An 8,472-nucleotide genomic window follows, 5' to 3' on the forward strand; every position below is an offset into this window, starting at 1 on the left:
AGAACAAGACTTAAAGAGGAGGATTTATGATGTTTAGAGCGTGTTGTTACACCAAGATTAATAATATATGATGTTTCATTCATTCATTAAAATGAGAAATGTTTAATAAAAGTTTTTAAGACATGATGAATTTTAAATCAATCAAACCTTACCATGAAAAAAAAGGATTGAGGTAGAATACAAATGTTATATCTCATTTAAGTTAATTTCATGGTGTCTGTCAGCCCTGTGACCTCACCAAATTTTAGCACAAGAGGACACTGTTGGTCGGGAAAGAGATGATTATCTTAAATCTACCTTGGGTGTGAACACCATTTCATGGCGTCTGTCTGACCTGAGTTGACGCAGGTGTTCGGTAAGGAGATGACTATGTGATTTTCTACCTTGGATGTGAACCGCATTTCATGGCGTCGTCGGAGGGGGGAAGGGGTGTACAAAAATCATGACGCAATACTTTGGGGTAAGGCATATAAGCTCAAGGAGTCTCTCAGAGCGAGGAATGTGTTTCTATTCGGAAATCGAGTAAATATTTCTACCATTGCGTGTGTTTACCAACAAGAAAATAATGTTCGATTTTAAGATAAAGTTTTCAAAACTAATTTGGAAATATCCAAAAATGGAGTCGTTCAAAGTAATTCTGGAGTACTCTAATGTATTTTGGAAGTGTTCCAATATATTTATGAATGTGCTCCAACGTAATTTGGAAATATTCTAAATGTTATCCCAATCAATTTTGTTCATATTACCGAAATTGAGGGAATGTGGCTAAAAATGTGATTTATATCATATCTTAGTTGGATGTGTTCGTGATATATTTATAAAAAAATGAGTGTTTTCTAAAAATTTGTGATATGTTGTGAATATTACTGAGTCAAAATGCGGGTGACTTTTTTTTTCAGTTGAAATAGTTGAACTGAGAAAAAATTGTGGGGTTATGAGTATAATATTAAACTATGTGGAGTTGAGGAGATAGATTTTATTAGAAATTTAGTGTAGGGAGGAATGTGGGGATTTCTATAAAATGGATATTAGCTGGTAGTGTTGATTTTAGTTTGGGTAGTATTCATTGGTGTTTTGGGGGTGTTCGAATGATATTTTTTTGGAGTATTCAATGGTAATTGATGGTGTTTTTGATAGTGTTCAAAGTAAAGTGAGTTGTCTGTGTGTTAGGTGGTTATAGAATTTTGTGAATATCTTGGTTACAGTGATTTTAGTGGATTTGAGATTGGTGATGAGATGCATTTCTGGATGTGAAATGTGATTTTTGTGTTTGTTCTGAAGAGGTGTGTTGGGAAACGGGTGAGTGAGATGGAGAGGGGTATGGGGAGGGTTGTATTAGAAATTTAATGAAATATGGGGGGATTTTACTGAAAATAAAGGTAATATGTGAATATTTTAAAAGAATTTATAGAATTGAAAAGTTATGATATATTGGAAATGAATGGAGGGTGTAGAAACATGTCTCAGGTGTGTGTGTGCGTATTAACTTCGTAATATGATGAAATAGTTAAAACGAGAAAAAATTGTGGGGTGTGGGTGATGTGGGATGTGGGTGTTGTGGGTGTTGTGGGTTGTGGGTGTTGTTGTCGAACTAGAGATACCGAAAAAGATGTTATAAGTGGGTTGTTGTTGTGACTTTCTGATGAAATTAAACGAGAAAAAAATTGTGGGTTGTGGGTGTTGTGGGTTGTGGGTGTTGTGGGCGTTGTGGGTTGTGGGTGTTGTTGTCGAACTAGAGTTGTTGAAAAGTGATTATAAGTTGTGGGTTGTTGTGACTTTCTGATGAAATTAGTTAAAACAAGAAAAAATTGTGGGTTGTTGGTGATGTGGGTTGTGGGTGATGTGGGATGTGGGTGTTGTGGGTTGTGGGTGTTGTGGGATGTGGGTGTTGATCTTAGTTTATGGTGATTTTGGTGGTGTTTTGAGTGTATTCAGTAGTGTTTTAGTAGTATTCAGTGGTGTATTTGGGAGTACTCAAATGGCATTTTGAGGATATTCAAAGGTGTGATTATAAGTTGTGGGTTGTTGTTATTGTGACTTTCTGATGAAATTAGTTAAAACGAGAAAAAATTGTGGGGTGTGGGTGATGTGGGTTGTGGGTGATGTGGGATGTGGGTGTTGTGGGTTGTGGGTGTTGTGGGATGTGGGTGTTGATCTTAGTTTATGGTGATTTTGGTGGTGTTTTGAGTGTATTCAGTGGTGTTTCAGTAGTATTCAGTGGTGTATTTGGGAGTACTCAAATGGTGTTTTGAGATTATTCAAAGGTGTTTTTGAAGGTGTTCAAATGATGTGCAAGAGTACTTATGAATGTGTTCTGGGAGTATTCAGAGGTGATTTGGGGGTGTTCGAATGATGTTTTTGGAGTATTTAAAGGTAATTGATGGTGTTTTTTGGTGATGTTCAAAGTAAAGTGTTTGAGTTAGTTTTTGTGATAATGTTGTGAAGTCTGGAGACTGAAGGAGGAGTTTGGGGGGATGAGTTGTGATTTAATGAAATGTGTAAGTGCAGATAAATTAGCGCTGTCAAATCTTATTTGGGAGTATTCAAAATGTTGTCTTGGAAGTGTTTCAGTGTTGTTTAGAAATGTTCAAAGGTATTTTTGTGAGTATTCAAATGATTTATGAGAGTGTTTTGAAGGTGTTCAAAGTAAAGTGAGGTGTGTGTGCGTATTAACTTCGTAATATGTAAAATTGTGGCTAGTGAATTTATCGAAAAGTGGTTATAAGTGTTGTGGTGACTTTCTGATGAAATTAGTTAAAACGAGAAAAAAATTGGGGGTTATGAGTGAAAATTGTGAGGTGTTGGTTGGAGTGTGAGGTTTCGGGAGGGTGGGGAGGAGGAGAGAGAGATTACTTCGTGGGGAGTGACCTGAGATGAAATAGTTAAAACGAGAAAAATGTCTAGACTTGTGTTGTATTTTGTAAAGAAATTGTGGATTGTTGTGGGTATTAACGAAAAAAATGTGAAATTATTTGGATTATCCTGGGTTAAGAGTGAAAAATGTGTAGGGGGAAGTCTACAAGATTCAGCCTGTATGTGTGAGGTCATCACATAACGTCACTGACATAGGGGGAAGTCGACAAGATTCAGCCTGTATGTGTGAGGTCATCACGTGACGTCACTGACATAGGGGGAAGTCGACAAGATTCAGCTTGTATGTGTGAGGTCATCACGTGACGTCACTGACCGCCGAGTAAACACACTTTTTAGTTCATTTAACTTAATGAGAGGAATACTGACGTCACACTTGTTTAGACCTGTAGTAAGAGAAAGTACCATGCCTCATAGGAGGAGTTCATTTGAATGCTTACCCTGAGAGGGGAAGAATCCAAAAACTTTGATCCGAGGAGATGGAGTCTTTCGTATTATCCAGAAAAAAAATTCGAAAAAATTTGGGATGGGGGTGAAAGTGGGTGGAATCCAAAAAATTTGATCCAAGGAGATGGAGACTTGGTATTATCGAGAAAACTTGATCCAAGGAGATGGAGTCTTTCGTATTATCCAGAAAAAAAATTCGAAAAAATTTGGGATGGGGGTGAAAGTTGGGGGAATCCAAAAAACTTGATCCGAGGAGATGGAGTCTTGGTATTATCGAGAAAACTTGATCTGAGGAATTGGAGTCTTTGTATTATCGAGAAAACTTGATCCAAGATCATAAGAAAATGAAATTGGGATGGAGGTGAAAGTGGGAGGGAGGAACCTCAAAAATTTGATCAGAGGAGAGCACAAGAAATTAAAAAAAAAATTTGAAAAAAATCGGAAAAAAATTCGGGGAGCGGGGGCTATCCAGACGACGCTGCAGAAGGCGCAGCAGAAGGCGCGGGCGGGGCGCGAGGGGCGCGGGCGGGGCACGAGGGCGCGGCGGGCCTGGTGGGTCGGCGCGACGGGCGAGGCGCGAGGGGGCGCGGGGCGCGGGTGAGGGGCGCGGGGGGCGCGGGTGAGGGGTCGTGGGCGGGGGTCGTGGGCGGGGTCGTGGGCGGTGGTCGGGGGCGGGGGTCGTGGGTGGGGTTAAGGTCATTAGCATATAGGTGTGAAAAAGGTCATTAGCACATAGGTGTGAAAAAGGGACCGCTCAGCCGCAGCCCTTTCGGGAGGAAGCCACTCTGTAGAAGGGACCGCTGAGAGGAGAGACCGCTCTGTAGAAGGGACCGCTGAGAGGAGAGACCGCTCTGTAGAAGGAACCGCTCAGCCGCCTCCGGTACTACTTACGTATGCACTCTAATTCTTCCAGGAATGAAATGATGCAGTCCAGTTAGTAGGGTGATGTAATACCTGAATTTCGAATCATTCGTTTTCTATCACCAGAGTTGTCAAAAAAGATAGTGTTCACATCAGAGTTGCACAGTTGCTGGTACATTCGCTACCAACCTGCCCCCATCCCCTATTTACTCAAAATAAACTTAAAGAAAGAGAGCTAATGATGAGAAGTGCAGGAAATTATATGGATTCTTTTTAAATTACGCATCGTGAGTTTGAGTCACGAGCCTTTGCCCTGTGAAGATTATTTATCTTCCTCCCTTCCCGCCTAAAGATAAAAGCAACTAGCCTGAGTCCATATCTTCATAAACAGAGCTAATTTACAATTTTAAACATTATTTCCGAATTGAACAGCCCAAAATTAGTAAAGAATGAATAGTGTTGTTTGTAGTATTTTGGCTGTGGATCCGTGATACCTCAATTATAAAAACGTACAGAAAGGATCTATCGGCAGCAGGACATTCTCACCACAAGCTTTTATTTATAAAAAAAAATACTGTAAAAACTTCAAATTAGACTCAACACCTGGAAAAATTATCCTTTACTCTTTCTCTCTCTCTCTCTCTCTCTCTCTCTCTCTCTCTCTCTCTCTCTCTCTCTCTCTCTCTCTCTCTCTCTCTCTCTCTCTCTCTCTCTCTCTCTCTCTCTCTCTCTCTCTCTCTCTCTCTCTCCCTCTCTCTCTCTCTTCTTTTTTAATACACTGTTTGACTTAAGGATTGGCAAGCTGTTGACAGATTAAGGATTCCTAATTTTATTGACAAGCTAAGAGTTGTTACCTACATCAGCTCATTTGAAAGCATTTTTATTGTTATGAGACATACAAGTAGGGAACAGGATGTAGTTAGAGCCATCTGTTGGCCAGCATTTTCATTTGATCAACTGACTTTATCTCGTTGACATCATTATGCTGTACGAATGTGTTCCAGACTCGAGTCATCCTGGAAATAAATGATCTCAGATGAAGTGATGTTCTGGAGAGGAGTGAAGTTGCTGCTTTCTGCCCGTTTTGTGGTATAGAAGCTTGCTTCTCGCTGTCCTCGAAGTGGAGTGAAGTGTGGTACTTTGACAATGTTGGCCTTGTAGATAACAGTAAGGGCACCCACATCCCTCCTGTGTTGAAGGCTCTGCTGAAATGACAGATCTGTCCGGGATGGGTCCAGGCGAGAGATGAGAAATCTTGCTCTGTTCTCTACTCTGTCAAGCAGCTGCAGATGAGAGGGGGAGGAAGGCAGGTAAACCAAGAAAGTGGAGCATACTCAAGGTGTGAGCATACTTGTGCCTCATACAGAATCTTGCAACCCCTACTGTCAAGCAGATGCGAGATACAGCGAAGTGCTGTAGGCTTCCTGGCTGCCTTGTTTGCAAGATTTACAACATGGATCTTCATGGTCAGTTTGGAGTCAAATTTCACCCCAGGTACCAACACCCTCCCATTCATGCTTACTACTGCACCGGCATTACCATCATGGTTAGAGACCATCATCATTTGCATTTTCTGAGGTGCAAATGTTGCTTGCCATCGGTTTCCCCAAGCTGATATAGATCTTAGCTAGTGATTGTTGTAGCTTAGAGCAGCTGGCATTTCTTCTCTTGGATAAGTGAGTGTTAGTGTACAGTCTTCTGCATATGCATGGGATTCTGGGATGAAATGAAGAAGGTTATTGAAGTAGACATTCCGTAACAATGGTCCCAGAACGCTTCCTTGTGGAACACTTGCCCCAACAGGATGTCTTGCTGATTCCGTTCCATTGAGAACTACCCTAAGAGATCTACCATGAAGGTAATCACTAAGGAGACATAGTATGGAGCAGGCAATTCCCAGTGCTTGCAGTTTTGCTAAGAGGCCCTGGTGCCACACCCGGTCGAAAGCATCAGCAATGTCCAGTGCTACCACACAGCTGACTTTGGATTCATCCAGTGACTGGTGCCATTTAGTGGAGAGGTTTAACAACAGATCAGCAGCAGAGTAACCATTCCTGAAGCTATATTGACGGTCAAAAAAACTCTGTCATTTGTCTTGAGGTTATTGTCTCAAGGATCTTGCCAGGGATTGACAGGAGAGACACTGGTCTGTATTTGCTGATTTCTGCTCTGCTCTTCTTCTTGTGAACAGGGACTACATTTGCCTCTTTCCACAGAGAAGGCCATTTACCCTGTACTAGGCAGTGCTGAAAGATGCGAGTTAGAGTTGCCGCTAGGAGGTCAGCACATCTTCTCAGCAATATTGGGCTCAATTTGTCTGGGCCCACAGCCTTTTCTTGGTCAAGCGATTTAACCCTTAAACTGTCCAAGGAGATCTACGTTCATATGCGTAGTGCTCCAAAAGTAGATCTACGTTTTTTATAAATTTTCAAATATAACAAAAAAAAGTAAATCAAAGTTTTTTTACACGTTTTCAAATGTAAAAAAAAAAAGATCTACTTTTTTACATACTTTCAAATGTTGAAAAAACGTAGTTTAATGGTTAAGAAGGAAATACACATCCTCCTCCTCCTCCTGCCTTATTGTCACCACTGGCAGTTTTGACAGTTCTTGCAGCTAGCCAAGGACGGTCCCTTGCTGGATCAGGAATTTGTATTTTGGTAGCAAAGTGTTCGGCAAAGAGGTCCGCTTTCTCTTGACTACTAGTAGATGTGGTCCCATCCTGTCGATTTAGAGGTGGAATGAGTTCATCAAGCAGATAACCTTGTCTGTCCTTGACCAGGGACCACCAGGTTTTGGAGCCTACCCAACCCTACCCTAGCTTTATTTTTGCGTCCACCTCCCATTTAGCGATAGCCCACTTTTGAACGTCACCCATATGCCTACAGGCTTGCCTGTGCAAGTTCCTGTTATAGGTGGTAGGATGTCTCTTATACCTTTGCCATGCCTTGTACTTAGCAGTAGCAGCCTCTCAACAACGAAAGCCAAACCAAGGCTGATCTGTAGGCTTCGTCACATATTGCCGGTGAGGAATGTGTTCTTGTTGTAGATTAAGGATGTGTACAGTGAAGATTTTCACTTGGTTGTCAACATCTCCTAGGAGAAGAGCATTCCAATCGGTGGTTGTGAGCTCAGAGCAAAGAGCTGGCCAATTACCTCTTTCCCATAGCCAGGTTGTGCGTGTGGACTCCTCACCTCGTTCTGTTGGGATCTAAAATGTCGTAAAAACAGCCTTGTGGTCAGATGATCCAACATAGCCGAGGGGTTGACAAGTGAATATACCTTGTGCCGCATCACTCACTACTGGGTCAAGGGAGGAGCCAGAGATGTGAGTAGGGAAATCAACAGTTTCTCATGTCAAATACTGCAAGAAGGTCATCAAAGTCCCTCTGTATAAGGTGTTGGTTGAGGTCACCAGCAATTATGATATATTGACAGTTGTGCTGTAGCATGAGGGAGTCCACATTTTCCATTAGGAAGTTGATGGGGTCTGCATGTTGTCACTGAGGTCTGTACATTGCACATGCTAGTACAGAGGTACTAGTGTTTATGCATAGCTTGAAGAACATCATTTCAAGATGAGTAGGGGTGGCAACATCAATGTGCTGGGCATGAACACTTTTAGAGAAGCACACAGCAGTACCTCCTCCTTGCCCTTGCCTGTCTCTTCTTATCCATGAGCTGTAGCCAGCAATTCTTGCAAAATTTTCTGGAGTCCTGTCATCCAACAACAGCTATCATGTCGGGACGTCGAGTGTTCACAAAACTGTGTGTGAGCTCTCCAACATTAGTAATGAAACCTCTAATGTTGGCCGACAGGATGCTGATAGATTGGCTCTTCATGATGTGGTCAGCTTGATGTGGTGGGTATGTAAGGCATGTAAAGTGCCTGCCCTTGAGGGCGGTAGGGCACTGAGGCAGCTGCAGGGATGTAGGTCTGTGGTCTTGTATAAGGCACAATACCACCTGCTGGGCTGAGATAGGAGTAGCTGAGTGGGTGACGTGTGATTGTATTCACCACTTCAGAAATCCTGCTGGTTTGTTCCGAGAACAAGCCTCTAAACAGGTGGTCCTGTTTACCTGGAGTTTACCTGGAGAGAGTTCTGGGGGTCAACGCCCCCGCTGTCCGGTCTGTGACCAGGCCTCATGGTGGATCAGGGCCTGATCAACCAGGCTGTTACTGCTGGCTGCACGCAACCCAACGTACGAACCACAGCCCGGCTGGTCAGGTATCGACTTTAGGTACCACGCCCCTGTGCAGTTCTGACAGATGTGTCCCTGCTTTTCGTACTT

The sequence above is a fragment of the Cherax quadricarinatus genome, chromosome 6 (genome assembly GCF_038502225.1).
Source record: "Cherax quadricarinatus isolate ZL_2023a chromosome 6, ASM3850222v1, whole genome shotgun sequence".
Classification (NCBI taxonomy): Eukaryota; Metazoa; Arthropoda; class Malacostraca; order Decapoda; family Parastacidae; genus Cherax; species Cherax quadricarinatus.